The sequence below is a fragment of the Lepus europaeus genome, chromosome 12 (assembly GCF_033115175.1).
Source record: "Lepus europaeus isolate LE1 chromosome 12, mLepTim1.pri, whole genome shotgun sequence".
NCBI classification, from domain to species: domain Eukaryota; kingdom Metazoa; phylum Chordata; class Mammalia; order Lagomorpha; family Leporidae; genus Lepus; species Lepus europaeus.
In genome coordinates, this window is record NC_084838.1 from 87,983,885 (window position 1) to 88,001,502 (window position 17,618).

Here is a 17,618-nt window from a genome sequence, read left to right on the forward strand (position 1 = left end):
TAATAAAATCTTCTTAAATTGTAAGACATTTTAAAAAATACACATAAAATACTTCACTAGCATTGGTACATAGTATTCACACACTAAATAAGAGTGATTATTATGCTTTTGTGTTTAGTAATTCTCACACTGTAAATTCTTAAATTTCAATAAAGCATGTTGTTATAAGTTTAAAAATTGTTTTTGACTGAAGGAAATAAAAACTAACAAAAAGTAACATATACATAGTTAAGGGAACTGGAAAACAAATGGTCATCGTGATGTAGAATTTACATTTCTTCTACTGCTTTTCCCACAACCAAACACAAAAGGAAACATCTATAGAAAGTACATCAGACCATCACCTTCCACCCTTCCACCTTGTTTATTCTTGGGTAAATTTCTTGATCCATTGCCAGCAGAGTATGGGATCCAGATTCTGCCGGCTTGAAGCCGTGATCACCCTGGACTTTTCTCCATGGCCTTTCATTTTGATCTTTGCTTCTCTATGCTCCCAATTACTTCGAAGCAATTCCCAGCCTCCATCATTAGCCATTTGCCTGTCTGGCAAAACTGCTCTGAAGAGTGAAAAAGCTTTCAAGAATTGAGTCAGTAAACTTTGACTGAACATCCAACACATGCTATGGGGTCTCCTCAGGCACTGTGGGGTACAGGCCTACATCCTAGATATGAAAGAAATAAATAGGTCTGGCTCTGTTCCACTATCGTCTTGTATAAAGTGAAAATGAAACACAGAATGGCAAGCTCTATAATAGTCATGGATGCACTTTGTCTCGTGCAATGTTGGGTTGAAACATATGATCTGGGCCAGTCCTATTCTCCCTCTCCTATTTCTCCTGTTTCTCTGCAAATGTTGGAACCATCATATCTAACTGGAATGTACTTTCCTGGCAGGAAGATCATCTGGCACACATATTTTAATCAATTCTCAAATAAGTAAATAAATAAATAAATGGGCTTGCCCCCAACATCATATGTGGAGCAGACGGTGGGTGGTCATTCGGAGGCTGGACTCCAGGGTAGGAAACTCTCAGCTCACACTTCTCAAAGTGCCAAGCAGCCAATTAACTAATTACACTCAGACATTCTTTCAGTCTCCATGGCAAGGCAATTTATCATTTCCATATATAAACTGTATTCCACATAGAAAGTGCACACTGGCCACATATCAGGAACAAAAGACAAATTTAAAATACATCAACATCAAGGAGTAATTTTGCCTTATGTCCTGATCACAAATCCTGACCTTACTATCCACACTCACTTTATAGGCTTAATAGTAATCTTTAATGTAGTTGAGAAAAGGCAAATGTTTTATATCTCCTGATGGAAAGCAAAGGGACATCCTGTTTTGCTTGCTGAAACTTGGCTGGTACACCCTGCTATAAAATGTTCACAGGCAGACTGTGTAGGAAGAACACCTGAATTCTGGGGGAAATGCATCATTCATCACTTTTTTATTTAAATATGCAGAAATATTTTTCCTGTCGTCTTATGCCTTTTTATAGGCTGTTAATGATGGAAGAACCGATCAAATTCAAGCAGCCTTTCACATTTAGAACGGATAAGAGGATGGCAACAAATGCTAAACATGTGTGGTTCACCACCAGCCAGGGCACAGCTTTTTATTACATTTTATAAACTTTCAGATTGACACTCAGTTGGAAGAGCTTTCTTGTTCACATGAGCATGCTTTATTTCCCACACTACTGCTACTAATAATAAATAGCAAATGCTTGGACTAATTCTGTTACTCCTTGTGGAAAAGATTAACGTTCTTGCCATTTGTTTCATATTTGCTTCATATTAGAAACTCCTAAGGTCATCACACATAATTTCCCAAATACTCCTAGCTTAGGTACCTATTATGAAATGTAAGGGACTTATCAATATGGACTGCCTCTTCCATACTGGACGCTTTGTGAGTGCCAGGTGTGACACTTGTGGCCGCTCACATGGCCTCACAGTTCCCAAATGAGCACCAAGATGCCTCAATCTCCTGTAGCCAACTCACAGAAGCACTGCAACATATTTTAAATTTTAAAATGCAAACCAGACAACAGCCATGCAACATCACACAAACTACTGCTATTAAACTGATTGCACCTAACGGTTTAACAAACAGAATGATTAGGTATAGGAAATCAGCTAGAAATGCCATGAAAAAATTACTGAAACACCAAGGGTGTTAGTAACCCATAAAATTGGTACCTCTAACATAGACTCATCTGTATAAACCCAAAATTCAAAGCATAAATTTCTTTCTTTTTTTTTTTTTTTTGACAGGCAGAGCGGACAGCGAGAGAGAGACAGAGAGAAAGGTCTTCCTTTGCCATTGGTTCACCCTCCAATGGCCGCCGCAGCCGGCGCACTACACTGATCCGATGGCAGGAGCCAGGTGCTTATCCTGGTCTCCCATGGGGTGCAGGGCCCAAGCACTTGGGCCATCCTCCACTGCACTCCTGGGCCACAGCAGAGAGCTGGCCTGGAAGAGGGGCAACCAGGACAGAATCCAGCACCCCGACCGGGACTAGAACCCAGTGTGCCGGTGCCGCAAGGCGGAGGATTAGCCAATTGAGCCGCGGCGCCGGCCCAAAGCATGAATTTCTATATCGTGTCTGACACATTCTATATGCCTGGAAGCAAACTATGAAAAGTAGAGGAACCCACATTTACATAGCGCTTAAGGAAACAAAATGACACAGAGCAGGGTCCCCGCTGTCTCTTGAGATCTGTCCTGATCATTGCCTCCAACATCCTAAGAAGTTCCCCTTGCAAGAATGAATAAACAGTCCCCAGTTAGGAGGAACCATGAAGTGTGATGTGAGCTTTGTGTTCTCTACTGCTCAGCAGTGGGGCAGGAAGTGAAAACAGAAGTCAGATAACATTTAGTGCCTACATTCCGTCTTTGTTTTCAAGAGCTATTCCTGAAGACCTGGAAGAGTCCCTCTGAAATAGCTTGTTCTTGAAAGAATTATTCCAGGACATGATGTCAACAGTTTAACACAGCATAATTCTCAGGGAAGCCCTCCAGAAAAGACCATGAAACTAGCATGAGGTATCACATTCCAGATAAAACTGTGATCTTGTAAGGAGCAAGAGATTTTCCGAGGGTGTGAAATTTGTGGAAGAAAATTTAATCCAGTGTATTGCAGACAGGTCTGTAACATCAGAAGCAATGGTGAGAAGGAAAAAAAAGCTGGGCCACAGAGCTACAAGGGATCACTAAGAGAAATGGGGGACCGGGGGTAATGAAAATGCTCTTAGTTTGCCAAAGAAGGGTAGGGGCAAAAATACTTGAGAGCACAGGCATTCATAGTCTTGGTTACACTGAGATGAATTTGTCATAGTGTTTGTGGGAGGAATGTTCTGTCTCGCCTTACAAGGATTCTTTTAAAATGGATGCAACTGGAAACCATTATGCTTAGTGATATAAGCCAGTCCCAGAAATACAAATATCATATGTTTCCCTTGATCTGTGGCAAATAATAGAGTACAAAAACATCTCTAATGTATATGAGTGAAATGGACATTTCAAGATTTGATTATTTTACAGCCCTTATCTCTACTGTTGGAGAACAATGTTTTTTTCTTCTTACTAATTGTTGAATTCTTTACTTAGTGGAGGGATAACCTTATGATTATAAAATAAACTGAAAGCATGCCATTGTAAAAAGTAATATAAAGAATAAGAAAGTAAGGAGCAGGGAAAGTGAGAGAGCAGGTGGGAGGGAGAGAGGGGTGGGAAGTATCACTATGTTCCTAAATCTGTATATATGAAATACATGAAATTTATTCATTTTATATAAATAAAATATGTAAAAAATGCACTATAAAAAAGAGCCATTCATTTCTTTGGAATTAGATCTACAGAATCTTTGCAAGAGAGAACAAATTGTGATTAACTTCAATCCAAATTATGTGGGTGGAGCTCTGTCCCAAAGACAAGAACTGACTGATAACCTTCCAGCAGCAAACTGAAAGGGAGATTCATGTTAGGGACTAGACATGAGACAGTGATTTCTCTGGGTCTTTGGTCAAACCTCTGAAGAGGCAACAGGCTCTGTGACTCTTTGTTCCTAGAACAACTTCTTAGAAATATCATTTTGTCCATGGCCGCCTATCTAAAACCAAAACAAAAATTTACTTCTGCAACCCAGACCCCTTTATGAGCCTCCATATTCATATACTTCATTACCTATTTAATTATCTCTCCCTGGATATCTCAAAAATGTTTCAGACCTAATGTGTAAGCAGATTTCTTGATTCTAGGATGCCAAATTTGCTCATTTTCCAGTCATTATAAATGGCACTGCCACCCTTTTGGTTGCTCAAACCAAAAATGTATTCTTCTCATTACTTTAATCCCAAAAGCTCATCCACCTGAAAGATTATTTTTTTATTCTACTGCCCAAACCTCTCAATTCGCTCTAATTCTCTCTATATTATCTGCCACTAACAATTTTCTCTTGCCTGGATCAATAAAACACCCTTCAAACTCATGTCTCTTCTTCTACTCTTGTCCTCTTCCAACAATTTTCTACAAATACTCTTGAAGACATAGTTGATATTTACCTCCCTACACAAGCCACACAATGGTCTCCAAATGCATTAGACCAAAACTGGGATTCCTTAGCCACATCTGACAGTCCTACGTGATCCATTTCTACTAATTGTCTGAACTCATGTGTTCCTATTCTCTACAATGCCATATTTCTTCCTTTTCTTCAGACACTGAGCACTTCCTACCTTAAGGCATTGTAGTACTTGTGTTAACCTATTAGTAACATTTGTCCTTCTACTCTTCATGTCTGTATGCTTCTTGCCATTCAGGTCTCATTTTTAAAAATTGACATTTGACAGAGTGATATGGGGAGGGGAGATGGACTCGCCATGCTCTGGTTCACTCTCCAAATAGCTGCAAAAGCTGGACATGGAGGACGGAGCTAGGAACGCCATTCAGGTTTCCCACATGGGTGGCAGGAACTCAAATACTTGAGCCATCATGCTGGACTGGAAGCAGGACTTGACCTAGCACTCCAATTTGGGATGCTGGCATCTCTAGTGACAGCCTAACCAACTACACCACAATATCCACCCTTCTGGTCTCATTTTAAGTGTCTATTTATTTATTTATTTATTTAGACAGGAAGAGTTAGACAGTGAGAGAGAGACAGAGAGAAAGGTCTTGCTTTTTCCGTTGGTTCACCCCCCAAAGTGGCCGCCACAGCCAGCGAGTTGTGGCCAGTGCGCTGCGCCGATCCGAAGCTAGGAGCTAGGTGCTTCCTCCTGGTCTCCCATGCGGGTCCAGGGCCCAAGGACCTGGGCCATCCTCCACTGCTTGCCAGGGCCACAGCAGAGAGCTGGCCTCGAAGAGGAGCAACCGGGACAGAACCCGGCACCCCAACCTGGACTAGAACCCTGGGGTGCTGGCGCCGCAAGTGGAAAATTAGCCTAGTGAGCTGTGGCACTGGCCGAGTGTCACTTCTTTTGAGAGTCCTTTTCTGTTCAAGCAATCACACGTACCCTCCAATTACTATCGTCATCATAAAGCAATGATCACTACTTAAATATCATTTTATTTACTTGTGTATTTTTATCATGTGCCTTACTTCCACTGAAACACGAGCTCCAACAGTGTAAGAATCTCTATCTCTTTTTAAAAGATTTTACTTATTTATTTGTGAGGTACAGTTACTGACAGCGAGAGGGACAGACAGAGAGAAAGGTCTTCCATCTGCTGGTTCACTCCCCAAATGGTCACAACAGCTGGAACTAAGCTGATCTGATGCCAAGAGCCAGGAGCTTCTTCTGGATCTCGCACACAAGTGCAGGGGTCCAAGCACTTGGACTATTTTCTACTGCTTTCCCAGGTAATAGCAGAGAGCTGGATTGGAAGAGGAGCAGCCAGGACTAGAACTGGCACCCATATAGGATGCCAGTGCCACAGGTAGAGGATTAACCTACTGTGCCACAGCACCAGACTCAAGAATCTCTCTTCTCACCCATATTGCATGATGGAGCACCCTTCCCTGAACATGGTAAATGCTCGGTATATATCCATTGAAAGCCCTTGAACTACTGAATGGGTAGCTCAAGCTACCTCTTCCTTTTTGTTGCTGATTATACACCAGGTATGTCTTTTGTGATGATGATTTATGGAAACTACCACTAACTCTCACTTCTTTTCAGATTTTACAAACAAGAAAAACTAAATAAGTGGCAACTAGGAAAGGAAATAGGAAATTGCACAAAAATTCAAGCATACATTTTAAGTAGGTGGTTATATTATCATATTAAAGAAAACCTCTTATATATTTGGAAAATGAAGACAATATGCAGAAAAATTCCATTAAAATGTCATATTCACTTTTTAAGATATTGATTGATTTTATAAGAGAGGAAGAGTGAGAGAGATCTCAGTCCCTGGTTCACTCCCCAGATACCCTCAACAGCCCTGAGTGGGCTATACCAAAAAGAGAAGGCAGGAACTCAATTCAGGTCTCAAATAAAGGTGGCAGGGACACACCTACACAGATCATCACTTGTTGCCTTCCAGGGTGCATATTAGCAGGAAGCTGAAATTGGGAGCAAAGATGGGATTCTAATCCAGGCACTCCAATATGGAATATGGGCAGTTCTAAGTGATACCTTAACTGTTACACTAATGCCTGCTTCAAAAAAATATATTTCTTAACAAATGGTTATCACAAATTTATTCAAACTTTTTCAAAACTAATTGCACACACCTTGACAAAATACATAGCCCTGTTTATTATTTTTATCTATATTTTAAAAGAGCAACACAATTAATGTGAACACATTTAAATAGATTCTATTATTCTCTCTTCCTCAGTAGGGGGTAACTAGAAGCAGAGAATTGTGTGAAGTCAGATTAAACCTTTGTTGTTTCTTAGAAACCTTAAGAATGCTTATTGGCATGTTTATTATTCTGCTTGAATAAAGTGTTACTTGATTTTTACAAAATTGCAGCTTAGCTATTACTAGAGTAAATACCTATGGGAAGTTAAGAATTAACATATATCTTAAAAGCTTTTACAATCAATGTATTTCAAGTGTATAATGAGAGATTATGACATTTTTGGTTTTGTGTAAGATAAAAGAACTGCTTTTATAAATTATTAGAATGATTAACAAAAAAATCTCATACCAATGTTTAGTTTCAAAAGTCACAGGAAATCATAAATTCCCCCTTGCTTTTTTTGCCTACTTAAATTGATGATTTTCTAGCTGACTGATGCTTTATACTGAAATAACTGATTTTGTAATATTACCAATTATGATATAAAAATGTATTAAATGTTTTAATATTTTTCTTCTTGCTTCCTTCTCAAGGGCAGACATGTATTCCCAGCTCTTCGCATTTTCACAAGTAGGCGTTTCCCTAAATACTTTCAATACCTTCCCCAATCCCTTACTGTTCCCTGGCATTTGGAATGAATAATCTGTTTAATGGGTGCCAATGTTTCTCAATTGAAGGATGCTTATATTTGAAAAGATCTAAGAATGAGAGATTTGACTTTCTGCCCTCTACAACACAGAGAAATAGAAAGCAATGATCTTGGGAAACTACAACTGCTATTTCCCATCAGTAGGCTGTACCAAAGTGTAAATTGAAGAGCAAATAGGAATATCATGCCCACTTATCTAGCAAACTTACTTATGTCTTCTAATATACTACAAATGTGATACAGATGGTATTTTCATTGCTACCTATCTAGCTCCTTTGCCAACCTCTTGATTTGTTCTGAATCTGTGTAGGATAGAGGATTATTATTGATGGGGTCCTATGAAAACCCATCAACCAGTTCATTGGTCAAGGAACATTTGAAAGAACTAAGGAGTGGAACTTAAGGAAGCAAAATAATGTTCAAAGTTTGAGGCTTGTCATGTGCTGCAGCCAGGTTATGATTCTTTTTGCCTTGGACTAGTGTAGGTGTAGATCATAAAAACTTTTGATCTCAGCTTTTGTAGCAGCTTATGTTGTTCCATGTAGTCAGTTATTAAAATGATGTGGTTTGCTTTTGAACTGACATGGTTTACAGGAAAGCTTTAGGATTGGCTTCAGCAGACACTGGTCATGTATAAACTGGCTTCGGAGCATCCCTGCAGAGCATCATGACTTTGTCAGACCAGTGGCTGTGTATAGGCAGTGAAACAGACTTTGAGAAATTTTAACCCATTGGAGTGATTTTCTTATTCAGATTATGGTATTTTTCAGCCTAGTCTGCTGGGCTAGGAGATTAGGAACTTTAATCTTCAGAGAGCATTGTGTACTCTAATCAGCAGAAGACCCTGGTGACATTTAATTTTTAGGTGGTTGAGCTTCTAGTGTTTACTTAAATACTTGTAGTTTCAGCTCTAGTACATAAAGTGCTTTGAAGCTGTTGCTTACAACTTCACATTAGGACAAGAAGCTTAACAATTGTAAAATGATGGCTTTTCCTGGCATGGATGGTACAGGGCACACTCCCATGATAGAATCTGCAGACGGGCGAGAAGCACAATCACAGCCCAGATCTGCTTATACCACGCAGAAGCTGCTGGAGCTGCACACCAGGAAGAACACTGGAGTGGGAGTTTAGAGGAATTGCTGGAGACTGAGTGTGGACCAGAATGAAAGTGAGACATTCTGGGCACTTCTTAAGAAATTCCTCATATCATTATGGCATCTAGCTGCAGGAACCACAGATTCTCAGAATGAAAGACCAGACAGACCACTTCATGTTTCTGGCAACAGAGGGAAAAAGTAGCCATTCTCCATTAAAAAAAGAGGGAGAGAATTCTCCATTGAAAAAAAAAAAAAACCCTACTATCTTTTTTTAACTTTTATTTAGTAAATATAAATTTCCAAAGTACAGTTTCTGGATTACAATGGCTTTCCCCTCCCCCATAACTTCCCTCCCACTCACACCCCTCCCATCTCCCGCTCCCTCTCCCATTCCATTCACATCAAGATTCATTTTCAATTATCTTTATATAGAGAAGATCGATTTAGTATATATTAAGTAAAGATTTCATCAGTTTGCACCCACACAGAACATAAAGTGTAAAATACTGTTTCAGTACTAGTTATAGCATTACTTCACATTGGACAACACATTAAGGACAGAGATCCCACATGAGGAGTAAGTACACAGTGACTCCTGTTGTTGACTTAACAATTTGACACTCTTGTTTATGGCGTCAGCAATCTCCCTAGGCTCTAGCTAGTCATGAGTTGCCAAGGCTATGGAAGCCTTTTGAGTTCCCCGACTTCGATCTTATTCAGACAAGGTCATAGTCAAAGTGGAAGTTGTCTCCTCCCTTCAGAGAAAGGTACCTCCTTCTCTCCTTCTCTGATGGAAAGCCCTACTATCTTAACCATGCCTTTTATTTTCTGTCTTAAATGCTGTGACCCATAGGGTTCTTGCTAATCTTAGATGTACCGCCCTCACAGGGTTATCCAGTTAGTGGAAATAGTTAATAAATCGTTGAAAGTGCACTTTTCACATGTAAACCAACCAATGCAGAGCCCACACCTCTGCCACCTCCTCTATCAAGTTCTCCAGACATGGAGCCCTAAGGTATGGGGCATCTAGAGAGAGCCTCGATGCCCCCAGAACCACCTGAAATTATTCACATTAGCCAATCCTAACCTTGCTTACCCTGCCTCACCTGTTCCCTCAGAAGACATAATGAAGACCAGCTCTTCCCTCTCCTTCTACTCCATGAAGGACCCAGATGTTTGCTCATGTGAGCCTCCCCTGCATCTTTTCCTGGGCACTGGGAGGATTCAATCACAATTGTTTTCTGATATGTTAGACTAAATATACTTCAAAATCTTTATTAGTATAGTATATTTAAGAATACCTGAATGGGGAAAAAATATCAGTCACATCCCGCCTACTTGGAGGAACACTTACCCCAAAGTAGCTTTGCTGTCTCAAAAGGATCAGTGAGTGGGAGACAGAAGTCAAGAAATAATTGCAAAGGTCACAGCCAAAGAAGCAGGCCAACTAAAAGATTAATACTTAGTTATAATTTAATAAAACACTAGCAAGTCAGAAAATTTAATGAAGAAGAAAGTCATGATTTCAGAGAGGAGACTAAAATAACTCATTCCATAGAAGCCTGAATTCAGGAATATATTAAAATCATCACATATTTAAACCTTACTGAGAATTACTGGGTAACTCCCTTTTGAAGGTAGAGAAAAATTGATAAATCTATTATAGAATCTGTCAAAATTCAGATCTAGAACAACAGGTAAAATTTCCAGTGATTACCAGGAAAATGTCAAGATTCTGTGTCAGTTATAGGCAGAGACATAAGACACAGGCATCATCTTTGCTTGAGTTTATGCCCAAGGAATATAGAATGACGAGGAAGCGCCAGAGAGATGAGGCAAGGACATGTGAAGCCAGCCTTGTGGTAGATATTTTTCTGGAGGAACATGGGTGTCCTGGGCAACCAACTACTGAGGTGAAGATAAACGCAGATTTGTTTGGCATGCCCGGAACTGACTAGTTCACATGAAGATGAAATATAGGAGCATGCGTTAGAAAGACAATGAGTGGAGATTCAAAGATGGTGGAATAGTGAATGATTTACTCCACTAGGCTAGGGGTAAGTAGTTAAAAAAAAAAAAAGTGCAATAAGTACACTCTTAGGGGAGAAATTAGAGAGAAAACTGCAGAGGAAATTCTGCAGAAGGAAGACAAATGTCATGGACCTGTGTGGAAGGTGCAGACGTGCAACGAGAACATGGATACAATGCATGAATGCAGCAACCAGAGCAGGTGGCAGCTTGAAGACAGAGGAGAGACCAGACTGCAGCAACCCGTGGTGATATAGCTGGAGGGAGAGCATGGTGTGAGGTGGGCCTGGAGCCCTAGGGGCTAACTGATACACGCGAACACAGTGGAAGTAAAAGGGGTTCATTTCTGGCCGGTGCTGCGGCTCACTAGGCTAATCCTCCGCCTGCGGCGCCAGTACCACGGGCTTCTATTCCCAGTCAGGGCGCCGGATTCTGTCCTGGTTGCCCCTCTTCCAGTCCAGCTCTCTGCTGTGGCCCAGGAGTGCAGTGGAGGATGGCCCAAGTGCTTGGGCCCTGCACCCCACGGGAGACCAGGAGAAGCACCTGGCTCCTGGCTTTGGATCGGCACAGCGCAGTGGCCGTAGAGGCCATTGAAGGGTGAACCAACGGAAGGAAGACCTTGCTCTCTGTCTCCCTCTCTCACTGTCTAACTCTGCCTGTCAAAAAAAAAGGGGGGGGGGGCTCATTTCTGTCACCATATCTTCCCAACAATGCCACCCTGTGCCCAGCTGACAGAGAGAAGGTGCCATTTTGGGCTTGATCTGCAGCTGCTGAAGCCCTTGTTTTCATGCACAGCAACTAGCTAAGACAGGATGCTATGTTCTCAGCAATACTGATGGCATGGCCGGTGCCGCAGCTCACTAGGCTAATCCTCCGCCTTGCGGTGCCGGCACACCGGGTTCTAGTCCCGGTCGGGGCACCGGATTCTGTTCCGGTTGCCCCTCTTCCAGGCCAGCTCTCTGCTGTGGCCCGGGAGTGCAGTGGAGGATGGCTCAAGTCCTTGGGTCCCTGCACCCCACGGGAGACCAGGAGAAGCACCTGGCTCCTGCCTTCGGATCAGCACGATGCGCCAGCCGCGGCGGCCATTGGAGGGTGAACCAACGGCAAAGAAGGACCTTTCTCTCTGTCTCTCTCTGTCACTGTCCACTCTGCCTGTCAAAAAAAAAAAAAATACTGATGGCAGTGGTGGGGAGAAGGTAACATTCAGCCAGTGGCCCACATGAGTGCCTGTGATCCAGAGATTCTAGCAGAGGGAAAAATCCATAGATCCCCCTGACTTTGAGCCTGGCTAGGAGGATTGACAGGGAGCTGGGCACCCATGTAGCACAGTGAGGCACCCCCAGCCTCCCTACATACTACAGGCTCTGGGACTCAAGCCACTAGGCAAAAATACCTATGCACAGCTGGCTCAGGGAATGTCTGCTTCTCTGTGGACCGGACAGGCTGGTGGGACAGAGTGGACTGTCTGCACTCAGTGACTGTGGGATCCTTGTGTGCTGAGACTATGTAGCTGCAAAAGAGGGTGCAGGGTATAACTGGGTTTCTGGGCAATCACTGGGTGGAGCTCCACATCCTCAGAGCTCCCTGGCTGTCTGGGATGGGTCATTGCAGTGGGATCTGTGCTCAGAGTGAGGGCTGTGCAGATCATTTGTGCAGTTCATATGGCAGTGCAGATGAGTATTGCACTCACTGGGGGCAAACGCCCAGGCACTGCTCACCTTGCCGTGATCAGACCAACAGAGATGACCAATCCTGCTTTTTGTTAACAAGAGATCTACCATGCCCAATTTGGGTATTACCTTGTATACTCACCCGACCTTGCAGCACCGACCAGAGTTCCCTGGAACACACCTCTTGGTATTCACTTAAAGGACAGACATTCCAGTAAGACACAAATGCTTTGTTCAAAGATAGAGGTCATCAGAGGATAAAACCAACAAGTATCTGCACAAATACCTAAAAATAAAGGCAGAAATAAAAGAAACAAAAGTAGGAAGACATCCTGACCCTCTCCCAAAAGGAACACAAAACATTTCAATTTTATAATGTGATGATGAAGAGGTTGATGAAATGCTGGATATGAATTCAAATGATTAATCATAGGATTACTCAAAAGTAATCTAAAGCAAATCCACAAAAATGAAATCCATATATGACATGAATGAAACTTTTCCAAAGAAATTGAGATTTAAAAGAAAAATCAAACTGAAATATTAGAAATGAAGAATTCAATAGTTCAAATAAAAATGAGGTGGAAAGCTTTAAAACAGATTTGGTGAAGTAGAAGAAAGAATATCTGAACTAGAAGCCAAGTCTTTGTATATTTTTTAGAGCAAACAAAACTGAAGAAATTAGAAAAATTAAAAACAGTCTTGGAGATTTATGTGATATTATCTAATGAACCAACATATGGATCTTAGGAGTTCTTAAAGCTGTGGAGAGAGAGAATAGCCTAGAAGGCCTATTTAGTGAAATAATTACAGGAAGCATCCCCAATTTGGAGAAAGAAAGGAACGTCTAAGAACAAGAACCACATAGAATTCCTAATAGACATGACAGTAAAAGATCTTCACCATGACACATTCTGGTCAAACTTTAAATAGTAAAATGTAAAGAATAAATTCTAAAAATGCTTACAAGAGAAATGCCAGATTACTTTCAGAGGATCTCCAATTAAACTCACAGCTGACTTCTCACCAGAAACTCTACAGGCTAGAAGGGATGAGGCAACATAGTCCAATTCTTAAGAGAAAGAAACTGTCAACCCAGAATACTATACCCAACAAAGCTCTCATTTGTGCATAAGGTGAAATATAGACCTCCCATAATAAACAGAAATTGAAAGCATCCATCATCACTCATTCAGCCTTACAAAAGATGCTTAAGGATATGCTACACAAGGAAACACATAGGACAGCCATCATTATGAAATAATGTGAAAGCAGAAAATCTTCCAGTAAAAGTACAAAAGAAATCCAAAGTATACAAGAAGTATTTATAGAAAAATGGCAGGGCCAAGTCACTACTTATCAATAGTAACATTGAACGTAAATGGCATCAACTCTCCAGTTTAGATACACACTGGCTGAGTGGATTAAAAAACAAGACTCATCTATTTGCTGCCTACAAGAAATCATACAAATATACACACAAACTGAAAATGAAAAGATGGAAAAAGATATTTCATTTTAATGGAAAGCAAAAACAAGTAGGTGTAACCATCCTAATATCAGACAAAATAGATTTTAACACAAAAAAATGTTAAAAGAGATGAAGAAGGGCACTGTGTAGTGATTAATGGATTAATTCAATAGTAAGATGTGACTATAAAAAATGTATATGCACCCAATTACAGGACACTTGGCTAGGTAAAAGAAATGTTAATGGATTAACAGGAGACATAGACACCAATACAATAGTAATGGGGGACTCCAACAACCCACTATAAGCAATGATATATCAACTAGACAGAAAATCAACAAAGATGGCCAGAGCCATTGGGCAAGAAAAAATGTCAAAGGAATACAAACTGGAAAGCAGGAAATCAAACTATCCCTATTTGAAGATGACATGATTCTATATATAGGGATCAAAAAGACTGCTGAGAGACAATTGAAACTCATAAAAGAGCTTAGTAAACTGGTAGGATACAAAATTAACACACAAAAGTAAATAACCAGGGCTCACACTGTGGCATAGTGGGTAAACCCACCACCTGAAGTGCTGGCATCCCATATAGGCATCAGTTCAAGTTCCTGCTGCTCCACTTCTGATCCAGCTCTCTGCTATGTCCTGGGAAAAGAGTAGATGGCCAAAGTCCTTGGGCCCCTATACCCATGTGGGAGACTCAGAAGAAGCTCCTGGCTCCTGTCTTCAGAATGACCCAGCTCTAGCCATTGCAGCCATCTGGGAAGTAAATCAGCAAATGGAAGCCTCTCTCTCTCTCTTCCTCTTACCCCCCCATCTCTCTGTAACTCTGCCTTTCAAATAAAATAAATAAATCTTTAAAAAATAGCCTTTTTATACACAAACAATGCCATGGCTGAGAGAGAACTTTTAAGATCAATCACATTCACAATAGCTACATAAGAATTAAATTTCAACAAGGATGTCAAAAATGTCTACAATGAAAATTACAAAACATTAAAGACAGACATTAAAAATGGAAAAATCTTCCATGTTCATGGATAGGAAAACTCAATATTGTAAAACATTCATGCTACTGAAAGCAATTTACAGATTCAACGAGATCCCAATTAAAATACCAACAACTTCTCAGATCTAGAAAAAGTGATGCTAAAATTCATATGGAAACACAAAAGACCCAAAATAGCTAATACAATCATATATAGCAAATACAAAGCCTGAGTCATCCAAATACCAGATTTTAAGACATGCTACAGGGCAGTTAAAATCAAAACATCCTTGCTCTGGCACAAAAATAGACATGCAAACTAATGAACAGAGTATACTAGCCAATGCTCAATCTACAATCCACAACCAACTTTGTTTTGACAAGCTAAAATCAATCCCTAGAGCAAGGACAGTCTCTTCAAAAACTGGTGCTGGAAAAACTGGACATCCAGATGCTAAAGTGTGAAACTAGATCCCTACCATACACACTAGACAAAAATCCATCAAAAAGATCAAAGGCCTACATCTATGACTTGACAGCATCAAATTAATAGAAAACATTGAGGAAAGTCTACAACACATTGGCATAGGCAAAGACTTCTTGGAAAAGATCCCAGAAGCACAGTTAATCAAAGTCAAAATTGACAAATGGGATTACATTAAGCTGAGAAGCTTCTGCACTGCAAAAGAAACACTCAGCAAAGTGAAAAGGCAGAATGAAAGAAAACTACCCAACTGATACAGGGTTAACATCCAGAATCTATAAAGAGCTCAAGAAATTCAACAACAACAGCAACAAAATCCATTATGGTTTTGATTTGCATTTCCCTGATAGCTAGTGATCCTGAGCATTTTTTCATGTGTCTGTTGGCCACTTGAATTTTATCTTTTGAAAAATGCCTGTTCAAGAACTTTTCCCATTTCTTAACTGGAATGTTTGTTTTGTTGTTGAGTTTCTTGAGTTCTGTATAGATTCTAGATATTAGTCCTATATCACATACATTTTACAATTTGTTTTAGGTTTTTATCATGAAAGGATGTTGTATTTCATTAAATATTTACTCTGATTCTATTGATATAATCATTAACATATAATCATCTAACATTTCAGCTTTATTTCTCTTGAAAATCTCTATCCCATGGGAAAATTTTTCATCTGTGTTATTTATGGAGTTTTTTTTATCTCATGGATTTGCTTCTCGTTGCTTCTGAGTAATCCTATGATCATTCTTTTGAATTGATTTTCAGGCATTTCATCAATCTGTTCATCTTTTTAAAGACTTATTTATTTTTTTGAAAGTCAGAGTTACAGAGAGGGAGAGGCAAAGAGAGAAAGAGATCTTTTATCCTCTGATTCAATTCCCAAGTGACTGCAACAGCCAGGGCGGGGCCAGGGTGAAGCCAGGAGCCAGAAGCTTTATCTCTCTCCCGCGTGGGTCCAGGGGCCCAAGTACTTTGGCCATCTCCTACTGTGTCCCTGCTCACTGCTCTATGTCTGTTCCATGATGCTCCATGGTGTTCCACTGCAAATCTGTATCCAGCTCTACCTTGAGAATACACTGACTCCACTTTTTGTCTGCTATCTTCCCCTAGTCAAGATCAGTATTTCTTTTCCCCATTCAGTCTACTTGCAATCCATGTTCAAGTTCCTTAACCCTGAATCACATGAGACTTTTACATTAGAAACTACAGTTTTGAGGCCCTGAAAGAATATCAGACTGAAAACCTAAAGGATTCCAATTTTGAAAACTCTTATGATTAAGTCTCAGCAAAATATAAAATGTGTGAGGATATTAGTTTCTTTGAAATTTAAGCTTTTAATTCGTATGAGCTGAGAAGAGTTGATTTTGAGTTACACATTATTTAGGCATAGGACTTTTAACTGCAAAGGAATTTAGTCTCTGTTACTTTTCCCCTGGAATATAAGAATAAAGGGATTTGTACAAAATTTGGAATATCATCAGATTGTAGGATTTTATGTTCACTTTTAATCTTGAGTATAGTACTTCAATGTGTTTTCTTTGATGATATGGCTGGATATAAACTGGTCTTTGGTCACAGCAGTGTCTCAGAATTAGTGCAATTATGTACTGTTTTGGTCTGTGTTAGAACTTTCTTGATACAAGTCCAAAATAGCCACTACTGGACCTAAGGGATCCTAAAATGGAAAAATTGTTGGCACTAGGCATTATCAAGGTAAAAGTAGATCTGTACTCACAGCTCACTACCCTTTGCTGACTGATGTGTCTGGAAGAAACTAAACACTTAATCCCCCATCATCTCCTCTACTTCTTTGGCACTCATCTCCTAATGAAAATTCCGATCTCTCTGTGATTTAAGCTTTGTATGACAAGGTTGGTTACTGTCTAAACTGCCAAGATTTAAATTTGCAAATATAATTATAGGGTACATATTAACAGTGACATTTCCATCTAACCCAAAATCATACCTTTTATTATAAACCTTGTATTTTAGTATTTTGGTTTCAGTTTGAATACTGTGAGTCTCAATTGGTTCTAAACTCAGGGAACAGCATTGCTATTTATTAGTTTCCTGAAACACACAATACAAAACATCTTTTACCCTTTTCTGAAGATTCAAGGAAAACAATTTTGTTATGCTGATCAGCTATTAATTATTTTTTCCAGAAGTAACAGAAAATCCATCCTGATAGTTTAAATGAATAAGGGTTTATTTTTCTTGTTCAAATAATAATAAAGAGGTATGTGACTATTGACAATGTTTGATTATCTCAAAGTTATCAGGGATGAAATATCAGGGATTCACATTTATGTTTGCTGAGGGATTACAAGATGTCACTCAAACTCCCATGACCACAGTGACATGCAGGGCATAAAAATGGAAAAAGGGCAGATGTCAGCTA